Genomic DNA, 13,285 nt, shown 5'->3' on the forward strand with positions numbered 1-13,285 from the left:
TCCTCCTAGTCAACTTAATGTTCATGAAGTTTCCTCCAGGAGCTGCAGCTTAGCAACCTCACAAAAAGAAGAAGCTCTTCTCAATTTTGCTCAGTGACAGTTCTGAGGCCTCCAAACACTAACCACTCTGACCATAACTGGACAGGCCTATATCACAGCCCAGAGCGACTCAGAGTCCTCTTCTCCAGAGGCTAGAAGTAAGGCAAAGGGAATTGCCCAGGGGAATTCTGGGTGACGTATCAAGAATTCGGAGTTAGTAAGGCCAGTTCCATGCTCTCTGGTGTCTGTACTGAGTGCCCGGCCACTGACAGCTGCCCCCGTAACTGTCCCTGTACGCACACTTCTGCAGAACGAACTCTCTACATTGCTTCCTGATACACAGAACTATTATTATACTTTTATTTAGACACCTATAGTGGAGGCATTTCCTTTCTATATGAACATCCTAATGCCAAATGTACATGCTGTAGAAAACGGGTCAGTAGCTTTTGTTTGGGTAGAAAAAAAAAAAAAAACCCAACAAAGTGTGAACAGCCGGGAACGCCAAGAGAATCGAGCCATCCACCCAAGTATGAACCTAGATGAGTACTAAGGCCTCGAGGGAGGATGCAGCTTTCTCTCTCCTACCAAGCCAGGACTGCTGAGGCTGTCGTGGGTGGCCTCGGGTTGTAGCTTTGTCCATAGCTGTACTGAAGAACTTCCTCTCTGTGAGAGAGAAAGGGAAGAGGAGAGAGAATGAAGGGGACAAAGGGCAGAAAAGGAAAGAAATCAACATCCTGCACTCAGAAGACCTCACTGATGGGAATCTGGGAATCTCTCAAATAAATGGCCATGACCACTTAGGACTGGCTCAAAAATACTTACAGAACGAACACAAAACCACACCCCCAACCAGATCCACTTTCTCCAGCAGTTTCTTTAACACCAACCTGGGTGCACTTAAGTCAATGTCAGAATCAGCTTTTCACAAGAGCTTTCTTTTGTGGATTTTCCATCCGGCAAAGGTTTCTATTCCAGGGCTGGGCAGATCTGACCACAGCATGCTTGGCTAGAGAGTACAGTGACTCCCCAGCAGACACTCCAACCTGGCGGGACAAAGACAAAAAGCCATTAGTAGGCCTGATATTCTCATTCGTGTAAGCACGCTCGGTCGCTCGCTCTCTGTCTCTGTCTCTGTCTCTCTGTCTCTCTGTCTCTCTGTCTCTCTCTTCCCCTTCCTCCCCCCCCCCCGCCCCAATATAACCCAAACAACTACTTCAAAAGGGTTAAAATATTAATGAACAGAAACAGGTCTTGTAGGTACCCTAAGCACAAGCGAGGCCAACTGAAAAGAGTCTCTGACTGGTGATTTTTAAAGCCTGGCGTTTTAATTAACCACGGAAAGCACAAGCTACAACTAAAGTTTCATGAACACACTGATCTGCCCCATGGAAAACCACAGGAATGTTCTGGCAGGGCCTGGGACACAGAGGCCTGGAGTGATTCCCCTGAGGAACTGAAACAGAAAATTAACTTGCTCAATATGTTTCAAGAAACAAAATGAAACCCAGACTTAATCTCAATCAAACACGAAAAACATTTCAGAACTTCAAAGGACACCACGAAGACACCAAAGCAGAGACCATAAAGAAAGCTTTGTGTAGTTTAGGAATCAGAACGCATTTGCATTGCAATGTGAAAAGGGCCACAATTTCATGGGTTGAATAACAAAGCCAACACTAATCATCTTTTGTTTCCCAATAGGGAAAATTATTGTGTAAAACCAATCTTCAGCAAATAAGCCTTAAGTATTTTCAAATGTGCACTGTATCGGTAAGTATTATCAAATGCATGTCTCCATAAAAACAACCCATTAATTACTTTACCACTACACAACCACACTTTGGCTTGAGCGGTAAAAGACACTCAGACAAACTGTTAAATGTCTGATGCTCACTAATACTGAGGCTGGCAATTTCAGCTCCAAAAAGGCAAATGGGACTGTCTTCTGACAGCAGTTCTCGAGCAGTAATTAATTATACTAGTAGCTGTGATAACATCTATACATTCTCAATACTGAAATCCTATGAGGAGGAACAGAACCAATGCTATTTTCAGAGATCAGTCTATCAGAGATCAATCTATCAGAGATCAGTCTATCAGAGATCAGTCTATCAGAGATCAGTCTATCAGAGATCAGTCTACAGTTCTCCTTGGTAAGTCAAATGGTATCCATCAACCCATCACATATGTGCCAAAAATAATATCATATTAATCTCTACCTTCACTTAACACCTCAGTCCCCAAAAACAAAAAATGCAAGGCAGCAAATCATATAAGTATGGATTATCCTATGAAATACTGTAAAGATATCAGGGCATGAATAAAAGCATTTCTGGGATATATTTATATTTCCCATTTGATACGTTCACATTTTATACAATTATCATATATGGTTTCCATAATTAAAGTTCTTAAAAAGATTTTGAGAATGCAGAGCAAGAATGGGACACCTATTACTTTATCAGCCTCCTCTGCAGATTGCCATTTATCTGAATAATAAAGGCTAATAAATGAAGTCTAAACTTGGGATAGCCTGGTCATCTCTGATGCAAAAGTTAAAAATATTCTAAAACCTGAAATGCTTCCAATGCCAACACAGAACCTTAAGTGGAAAATTCCACACTATTGAAACTTTGTTTCATACAGAAAAGTCTTCAAAATATTACATAAATTGACCTTCAGGGTATATGTATATGGTACCATGACAGAGACAAATTTTTCTTTACAGATGGATCCTATCCTCAAGATAGCTCATTATGTAAATACCTCAAAATTAGGAAAAATATAGATATCTGTAATACTCCTGGGTCCCAGGAAGTCCACTGAAAGGGCATCGCTGTGTAGCATTTCACTTAGAAATTCAAAACCCCAGTGTCCAGGAACACTTGAGGGCTGACAAACAAACAGAACGTTCCTAGAAACACATTTTCTTGTTCTAGTCCATAAAGTTAGCAGGGCAGAAATCCTATCCGAATGTCACTCTCACTGGTGTGCTGCACATCCATCCTTTAATTAACTGACCTCCTAGGAAGATCTAACTGCTTCACAGGATCCTCTAAGTTACTCTGTCCGGATGTTCTAAGCATCCCACAAAACAGAGCACGGGGTAGAATCCACCCTGGGGGCCTTGGTGACGTCACTCACTCCAGACAGCCCAGGTCCAGAGAGGTCAAATGCTTTTCCTCTGCCAAACCTCGAGGAAGCGGTGAGTCCTGCAAACTCTGACCTCTCCACTCTGACCCTGCACAGACTCCTCCCCGACTGAGACACCTCACATGCACCTCAGAAGAAACGTGTTAAATGTGGAACAGTAAAGTCAGGATGGACAGGAACGGGTTCACATGAAGCCGAAATGCAGGCAGGAAGACAAAAGAGGATTCAACTCCAGGCTTTAAAAGCCACAGCTCTGCCCACAATGCTCTCACAGAAGGAACAATGGCTATACTGTGCAGTGGTGGCAGGTGTCCTCAACAGACACTGCCTGTCAAGCTGAGAGCTTTCTGGTCCTAGTGCTGGCTTCATTAATAACAGGGCAATCCCTCCAGTTCAAAGCAAGGTTTTCAGCAGGATAAAACTATGCCTGTACCACGCCACCTGCCACCTGCGAGAGGCAGGAAAGACACATGCTCGCCTGTTTTAAGAATAAGTGACTCACTTGGTGGCACGCCTTTCCTCCCAGGTCTCTATGAGTTTGAGGCCAGCCTTGTCCACAAATGAGTTCCAGGACAGCCAGGGCTACACAGAGAAACCCTCTCAAACAAACAAACAAACAAAAGAGTAAGTGATTTTGGTAACAAGTCATAGGCGTGTGCCTCTAAAATAATCGAAATCTTAAGGATTGGCAGTTTAGAAAAGAAAAACAACAAGACACAAAAACAAAAATAAACAAAATGATCTGTTCGACTCAGAGAAGCAAGTACCTTCTTTCTGTCCTTCAGAGCCATTTCTTTGAAACAAAACCACTTCTGCTTCTGCTAAGCTGTCCGCTGGCAAGGCCCATCCGTGTACGTCAGATGCCTAAGATTCTCATAGAGTATGGCTAGCTTGAAGGGCACAGGGAGACACAGCAAGGACCAATTCAACCGTTCCCTGAAAGTCCTTGAAGGGGGCCTTCACAGCCCCTTCTCCTACTTCCTTCTCCTACTGTGTCATGGGGATAACAAAAGCCTCAGCTGTGAGGGAGCAGCAACAGGGATGATGCCCGGCTCAGTCACACCCAGAGAAGAGCACAAAGGCTCTGGCTGCTGCTGGATGACAATGAAAGGAGGAAAGCTTGTTTTCTACCCAAAACCACTGCTCTATTCACACCCCCACCATCCACACATGGCTGCACCATGAGAGAACACAGCAGGGGCCGTTAGCTGTTTCCCTCGGTCAGCGCCTCAGCTCTAATACTAAAGCCCAAAGTCCACACAAGCAAAAGGGCTGACATTCTTGCTGATGTTTTCCAAGGGCACCAGAGCTGTGTGATCACCATTGCTGTGTGACAAGTCATGATCTAGCAATGCCTTACAGTCATCTGTCAGAGAATGTCATGGTTCAAATTTAGCAGTCTGGTTAGAACTCTGACGTACCAACTGCAAACTGGATAGAAACTTGGTGGAGTTACCAAATTATCTCTCTCGGTAGATGGCCAAACAAAAACGAGAGTGACGTGAGATAAGGTGCCCTGAATGTCTGGCATCTTGGCTGTGTGCTGTTGGGGCTTGGGCTGCAGCTACATGGCTCTGACAAAATGTCCACCCAGGAATCGCTACCCTTTGGGGGCCTGAATGTTGGGCCAGCATTTTTCTCTTCCTTGTCTAGTATCCCGTGGAAGATTTCTGCTTCCTGGGCAAGATTCCAGAACCGTCAGCAGAGCTCATTTATTACTGCTTAAATTTCTACCTCAAAATGACCAGGCATGCAAGACAAGAAAGAACAGCTGGAGAATGGACCTCTCAGAGCCATTAGAGTGTGATTTGAAGAACTCGGATTGGAGGCTTGAGTGATGATTGCTCACTGGCTGAGCATGTCTGGCCACCTAAATTGAGATTCCCAGCACCCATGCTAAGGCTAGGCACGGCCATGTTTCATCTATGACCACAGTGCTGGGGGTGGGGGGCCGGAGGTGGGCGGGGTGGAGGGAGGGGGCGGGGGGAAGGGGAGGGGGACAAAAACAGGAGGAATGCCACCAGCCCAGCTCCAGGTTCAGCTAGAGAATGATACAGCAGGATGCTCAACCTCCTTCTCTGGCCACCTCACACATCAGTGGAGTGCACAGGCGTGTGTACATGCAAAACACACACCCACAATAAATAAATAATAAGTAAATAGAATAACGGGTTGTTGGTGCTGATTAATTTACATTTCAAATGAATGAAAAACAAACACAAGTTGTTTGAAAGGAACGCTAGTTTAAATCCCTACCACCACCATGATGAAGTGTTCTCCTAGGCCCCTACCACAGGTAACCCAGAAGACTACTGTAAATGATCCACACTGGCACCCAGAAGAGCATGTGATTGGTGATGATGATGTGACACTTGGAAGACACTGCATTACTAACTCTCACTGCCATAGTTTGAAATAAAGAGGGTCTCGACTGGGGAAAGCAGAGGGAAATTTCTGCTAACCAATATTCAGAAGCTATCTGGGAAAGCATATGGAAGTCACGATATTTAGAGCCTGTAGTTCTAGCTCCGCTACTTATGACCCAAGACCCTGTGAGAGAACTAACTTGGTTAATCCTTGGTTTCACGTTCATTGAACCAGCGTGATGGTATCAGCCAGGCTCTTAAAGGCACCAATTATTGGAACCAATTAAGACGGCATGGTAGAAACTGCAAAGCACCATGTCAATCAACAAACAGTTACCAAGAAGCTACAGTGCTGCCAGAGACGGTGCTGTGCAGACACCAAGAAAAAGTCACACAGCCTCTTCCGAGCCAGAATACAACCTTCTAGGAAATATGAGCTCACTTGTGCCATAGCTGGTGCAGTGTACCTAACTGCTCTCTGATTAAACCCATATGAGGGAAGAGAAGCCATGCCTAGTACTGTAAAGTGAGTCAAACACTCACGGCGAGGAAAGTCACAGGCCCTGGTGGTTACCTTACCACTGCTTAGCTAAACTGACAGAGTATCTCACTCTGCAAGTGACTGCAGACTCTGGCTACTCAAAGTGCTAAGAATATGTGACAACTGAACGCTCAAATATACACAGGACACTTCTACCATCCCCTTAAAGGAAGGCTCAGGGAACACAGTAGAAGGTTGGAAAGAATGTGAGAGTCAGAAGAAAGAGAGAAAGATGCAAAATGCTACCTTCTGGGCATGCCACAGCCTTCCCAATCACAAACTCACAGCAACTGTTGTTACTTGCACTGGGCCAGCACAGACTGGCCCTGTCAACAATCAGTCAAAGACTTGGGGCGGAGCTTAAAGGGCTCTACCCCTTCCTGGGAATTATTGACTACTGGTAAATTCTAGGAGGTGAGTCACTGTCTTCAGTTGTGTGAGCCTACAAGGTTCCAGTGAATACTCTCAAAGTCCGTGGTCACACTGATGGCCTTGGTAACACTCAGGTCACAAATGGAAATGAGACAGATATAAATGTGGCTACAGACAAACACCAGGTCACGTGAGATTTACAAGTCCCTAACACCGTTCACCAATGAAAAGATGACAAATGTGGCCATTAAGTTTGAGTTGTTTAATTGTTAGAAACTCATTAATTTAGTAACCACTGTGCACTACTCTAGGTACTGGGGTTTTGGCACTGTACACAGTTTCTAATCTAATATAGACAATTTTGAAGGCATTCCTCATCCTTCTCACCTATAAAACACATGTCCCAAACACACAGGCCCACTCATGCTGCTTTGGTTACAGTACAATGGTTTTTTTAATAAGCAAACTCTCCAAGCGAAAGTGTTAATAGTAACGTTCTAACTTGTCTGAAAGCAGTAATTACTTTTTATGTTGATCTTCAAGGCCTATTCTACAATACAACCAAACAGCCGCCACTATATGGAAGGCACATTAGAAAGAATACAGTAGAATACAGTGCACGACTCTGTGTGTGTGTGTGTGTGTGTGTGTGTGTGTGTGTTGGCATGGAGTATAACACTCCTCCTCATCCCCTCCATCACCCCCAAGGAAAAAGAAAGAATGCTGGAATCCATCCAACCCCAACAACGACAATAACCCCAGTCTTAACAAGGGGCATATCAGTTATTTTAGAAGCATTTCTAAAAGTATTTATTTTAGAAACTAAATTCAAGTTCAATTTTTAACATGCCAAATGGCTGTCTTAGCAAAGTTTCTATTTTTAAAAATCTGTTTTACTTAACTTAAAATAAAAAAAGTCCAGAGAACTAGGCTGCCCAAGACATAGTCATCCCTATTGTCCAAAAATTCAATATGGGTTGGAAGGGACAGAGCTGGTGAAAGAGAAAGATATGAAATGAGCACACATTAATTTAGACTAATATTAGTCCACACACCTGAAACCTACTGAGAGCCAGTATTCAACAGGAAGTACAGCGAGGAAGAAAGGAAACATCCAACAAAAAGTGATCAAAATGCAGGGCAGGGAGGTAGCCCTGTGGGAAGATCACTGGCCTAGCATCTCTGATGCTCTGAGTTTGACTAATCCTCAACACTGGAAAAAAGAAGGGGAGAAAAGAACTGACTAAGACACTATCAAGTCCAGAGCAAGAATTCCCCAAACCACAAAGTCAGCTCGGCACAGCAGGTCACGGCCAATGCCTAGGAATCAGTATTCCCTCCCTTACCCACAAATAACATTGAGACAGTCATGGGGCCACTGACTCACAGAATTCATCTGCCATGAGAGAAAAGGTATGGAAATGTTCTTCTTGTAACAATAGGACTATTTGACTAGTGTTTCTCAGTCATCATCACATCTACCCTATTATAGGAACATAACAATGACTACTTTGAACAACCAACTTTGAGGCATGGGGTGGTCAGATGACTTGACTGTTATGTGAGTCTTCAACTCAGTCTTATCTGCAGCCATGTTTTCTTGGTGCTCTGATCAAATAAACTCTTAGCAGTGGACTCTTAGTATCTTTTCTACTACAGTCTAATGATGCCATGACTACTCATCTTACTGACTTACCAAAAGTACTAATTGAAGGTAGTATGAGAATTCTACATTAAATCAGATCCTACCTTTATAATAAATGGAGTCTACTTAAACATGCTGACATATTTGGTCAGATCTGTAGTTCTTTGCATTGTCTTCCAACTAAGGGGCAGAGATGTGACTCAGTAGTGGAATGGCTAGCTGCCACTCTCAGCGGCTGGGTAACTGAGGTGGGAGACAGGAAGACTAGCACGCCAATGAATCATCCCTCAAATCCCAGTCCAAATACAACTCCTTCATGAAGCCTTCCCACTTATTGGGGGCTTTGGGATTTCAGTGAATCCTCTATAAAGAGCACAAATAGGTGATCATTTCCAAGATTTAAATGTCTTACTTTATCCATCTCCGCAGCACCTCACCTTCTCACCCTGCACCCAAGCTTCCATCTTCCTTCTGGTTCTCCACTACCTCTCTAATTGTTCTTTTGTGGGTTCCTTCCCACCTGACCACTAGAATATTAAAGTGTTCAAACAGCTTCATCCTACCATGTGATGTTTAGTGCTGACTGCCAAGCTGAGAGGATCCGCAATCAGCTAGAACAGCAGTTCTCAACCTGTGGGTCATGACCCCCACAGAGCCTGAACATTAGATATCCTGTATATCAGATATTTACGTTACAATTCATAACGGTAGCAATATCACAGTTTTGAAGTACCAACAAAATAATTTTATGGTTTTGGGTCACCACAATATGAGGAACCATATTAAAGCATTGCAGAATTAGGAAGGTTGAGAACCACTGACCTAGAAGGTCGCTGAGCATGCCTGTGAGCTGAACCACACCTGTAGGGGATCATCTAGAATGGGTTGACTGCTGCGGGCAGCATGATTCCATAGGCTGTTGTGATGGGTGAGTTAATTGTCAACTTGAGAGATGGCAATAGAACCATTTCGGGGAAGGCCTCTGGGTGTGCTTGCAGGAAATTATATTGACTGTAATAAGCTACACTGACCGTAAGTAGGTATTCGGAGGTTGGGATCTGGACTGGAGGAATGGAGAAGGGAACTGACTGGCGGTAGCCACTCATCATGCTCTGCTTCCTAATGAATGTGATGAACAGTTCCACCGGGTTCCTTGTGCTTTGGTCTCCCCTCCATGACGGGTGGAACTCTGGAACTGTGAGCTAGAATAAGCTCAGAGACACAAAGTGACAGCCACCTCAAGCTCTTGCCACCATGACTCTCCAGCAAGACAATTACCATCAAACTGAGAGGTAAAAGAAAGCCTTCCTCCCTGGACTCATTTCCAGTGGGTATGTTGTCAGACCAACAAGAGAAATCATCCACCATCAACACACGCACACACACACACACGCGCGCGCGCACACACACGCACACAACACACACGCACGCACACACACACACGCACGCACACACACACACATCATTCCTTCACCTTCATCCAGATGCACCTTCATCCTACGCACCAAACACTATGCACTCCCAGCCGTACCTCCCTGGACATCTCTACATCCAGACAACCACATCATAGTTCAGGAGCTTCTGTGATCTCGAATGTCTGTTCCCACAGACATATTCTTCACATTTTTAATGCAACACTGAGATGTGTCTTATGAAAAATTGGCTTTTCTAAAATAACACTGCTTTTCTTTAAAATATCATGGTGGCCTTAAATAAGCTGTCATCTTTCAGTCTGTGCACATTAAAGGCCGTCTCAGTGCATGCTCCCCTCCACTGCTCCACTACAGCACTGTCCAACAGACCACTCAGAAGGAAAGCGCACCGTGTCTGTGCTGCTCGTTACAGCAGCCACTGGTTACTTATACTTGAAATGGTGACTCACCCAACTGAGGAAGCTGAAGTGTTCTGAATGATCTTTGCTGTCGCCTGGCTCACCATTCCCTTCTCCACTCCAGCCCTCCTCTGAGCAGTCACTGCCCTCTCTCCAAACACCTCCCTTTAAGAAGTTTCTTTTTTTTTTTTCCATATTATTTGTTTGATTGTCTTTAATTTTATTTTCTTATATTTTTTATGTATTTACATTTCAAATGTCATCCCCTTTCCTCCCTCTTCCATACCCACTCCCTCCCACCCACTCTCACATCAACACCCTGGCATTCCCCTACACTGGGAAAACAAGCCTTCACAGGAAAAAGGGCCTCTCTTCTCATTGATGCCCGACAATGCCATCCTCTGATACATATGTGGCTGGAGTCATGGGTCCCCATGTGTACTATTTGGTTGGTGATTTAGTCCCTGGGAGCTCTGGTGAGCTCTGGTTGTTGATATTGTTGTTCTTCCTAGGGGGTTGCAAACCTCTTCAGCTCCTTCAACCCTTTCTCTAACTCCTCCAATGGGGACTCCGTTCTCAGTTCAATGGTTGGCTCTTAGCATTCGCCTCTGTATTTGTCATGCTCTGGTAGAGCCTCTCAGGAGACAGCTATATCAGGCTCCTGTCAGCAAGCTCTTCTTGGCATCAGCAATAGTGACTGGGTTTGGTGGCTGCATATGGGATGGATCCCCACACCTTTTCTTCAGTCCCTGTTCCACTCTTTGTCCCTGTATTTTCTCCTGTGAATATTTTGTTCTCCCTTCTAAGAAGGACATGAAGCATCCACATTTTGGTCTTCCCTCTTAGCAAAGTCAAGTGCTAGCAAAATCAGATTGACTTTTTTCCAAATCTTTATCCCCCCACTCTCTTTGTTTATGAATGGCAATTCTGACACAACAACAACACAGCGGTAATTTATGTTAAGGTTTTGTTATTGTTTGCAGTGCTGGGATCATCCTCAAACATACCTATTTAGTCAAAAGTGGGTCTGTATGGATGTTCTGATCTTATTAAAATCATCTATGATAATGCTAACTATTAAAGCCAAATAAAAATAGATGAGGCAGAATTGCAGTTTGAATCACGAACTCTGCTCAGTAAAGGTTCATGGCACAAAGGAAGCTTAGATTACAGAGAAACAAAGAGGGCGGGCGGCCTCCCAGGAGCTGGGAACTGGCACTTCAGCTGTCAGAAACAAAACCATGTTTTCAAGGGGAGGTTTAATTTTAGTCAAACAAAATTATCTGTCACAATAAATTAGCGTCAATTTGAATTTTATTGGTTCATACTCTTGCTTGAATTTACACTATAAATTTTTCATTGGCTTATAGTCATAGACATGCTAGAAGCATGAGGTTTATATACCTAGTGGTATGTTCAGGAATATTTAAGCTACACTGTAACAAAATTATTTATTCCTGAGGATTTATGGGACAACCTTTTCTCCCTTAAATAAAGAGGTCCATGAATTACAGACATTTAAGGAACACTGGTCTTTATATACTTTACCCGCTTTGACACACTCATCATACTTTCCATAAATGAACAGAGACAAACGGAACAGAACGGCTCAAGCCAGCAATCGTTTGCCGAGCTCAGTCTCCCTGCGCCCTGGTTCTCGGGCTCCATGAATCATGCATCACTGACCAGCATTTGGAGCGGTTTGTCCTCTTTCCTCCAGCAGAAGTAGCTGCTAATAGAAAGGATGGCCCGGAAGACTGCTTAAGGGCTCCTCCCACCCCCACTTCTACTAGACTATCAATACGCGTCAAAAAGCAGTCCTGGGCTGAAGGAAGCCGGCTTCCTGCCTGGTTCAATAACCGGGAGTGGAGCATTGGTTTTTGTTTTTGTTTTTTTTTCTTTTTTTTTCTGAATGAGTACAAGGAGCTTGTAACCATTTCTTTTTAACTCTTAAATTCTTATTGGTTATAGATTGTTTGTCCTCCCTTTAGCTTCCAAAAAGTTTATTTTTTAAAATCCTGCTTCCAAGATGCAACGTTTTGTAACACACTTGCCACATGCCCATAGCTAGGTTTCTCTTTCCTTTGGTCTGCCTAACACCAAGACGATTTGGTCTGCCTAACACCAAGAGATCCGTCACGGCCGGCCCGTGTGCATGCATGCACGCACGCGCGCGCGCGCGCGCACACACACACACACACACACACACACACCTTACTGGGGGTTTTGGGGAGAGGGCACTTGGCTGCCTGGTGCCTTAAAAGATGGCGGCAGAGATCCTGCCACCCAAGCTTATCTTGTAAGCAGGAGGAGTTTGATGCTCAGAACCCATGTAAAAATGGTGGGCATGGTGGCCTGTCTGTGTAATCCCAGTGTGAGGAAGGCAGAGACAGGCGAATCTCTAGGACCTACGGCCTGCCAGTCTAAACTAATTGGTAAGCCTCAGGTCAATAAAAGACCCTGTTTCTAAGGAGCCTGACAGAACTCCTCGGGGCGATACCCAACGTAGTTCTTTGGTCGCCACAGTGCACACATACACACAGCTGGGGTGGGAGTGGGGCACAGCCAATGAGATGGCTCAGGAGTAAAGACATTTTTGTCATGAAAACCTGGTGACCTGAATTCAAGCCCTAGAATCCATATCTAAGTAGAAGGAGAGAACTGAATCCACAAAGTTATCCTCTGATATCCACACATGTATGCACCATGATATATGTACATGTGATACTCATACACTAACAATAAACACGAAAATCAAATATAATTTGACATTTGGGTAGTAATAAATTCAAGATATCCCTCATGCATGAAACCAACTTATATTTAAATAAAACTTTAATGAAAGTTTTTCATATTCTGAAACCTAAGATTAAGATCTGATTTGGAAAGTTCCATTATTTAGCTTCTGTTCCGAAGAGAAAAACAGAATATTCTGATGGCTTATGAGTAGGCTGGCACCCTCAGGGAACTTAATTCAGTGATTTACAAATCCATGTTCAAGCAGGATGGACGGTAGGGAACATAAAGGCCACTTGGCTCTGAGCAGATTGGAATTTCTCAAAGTGAGACAACATTTCGTACAGTTTCTACCTAGTCTTCTTCTAAGACAAAACAGAAAAAAGAGTAAGAAAGTCCGCCAGATAATCTGCCCAAACAAACCAGACAGGGACAGACGTGGCATTCGTGCTCAAGCATGGAGACATTAGATTAGTGCTCAAGCATGTAGAAAGATGGCGTCCATGAAGTGACATTTCTAAACTTTGGTCTACTAAATAACTATGCTAAGAGCTGTGGTTCAAAACAACTCAGCACAGAAATGGAGACATCATCCCACA

The 13,285-nt window shown here is 44.0% G+C and overlaps 1 protein-coding gene across 1 annotated transcript in view; it reads right to left on the bottom strand.

The window, feature by feature from the left end:
• The window catches only part of Apbb2 (amyloid beta precursor protein binding family B member 2), a 317,577-nt gene that overhangs the window by 242,405 nt on the left and 61,887 nt on the right, over positions 1 to 13,285 (bottom strand). Inside the window, exon 2 of the mRNA XM_032917153.1 lies at positions 930 to 1,085. The gene's annotated coding sequence lies outside the window, so the exon portion shown is untranslated. The remainder of the gene's footprint in view (positions 1 to 929; positions 1,086 to 13,285) is intronic.

This window comes from Rattus rattus, chromosome 11 (genome assembly GCF_011064425.1).
Source record: "Rattus rattus isolate New Zealand chromosome 11, Rrattus_CSIRO_v1, whole genome shotgun sequence".
Classification (NCBI taxonomy): Eukaryota; Metazoa; Chordata; class Mammalia; order Rodentia; family Muridae; genus Rattus; species Rattus rattus.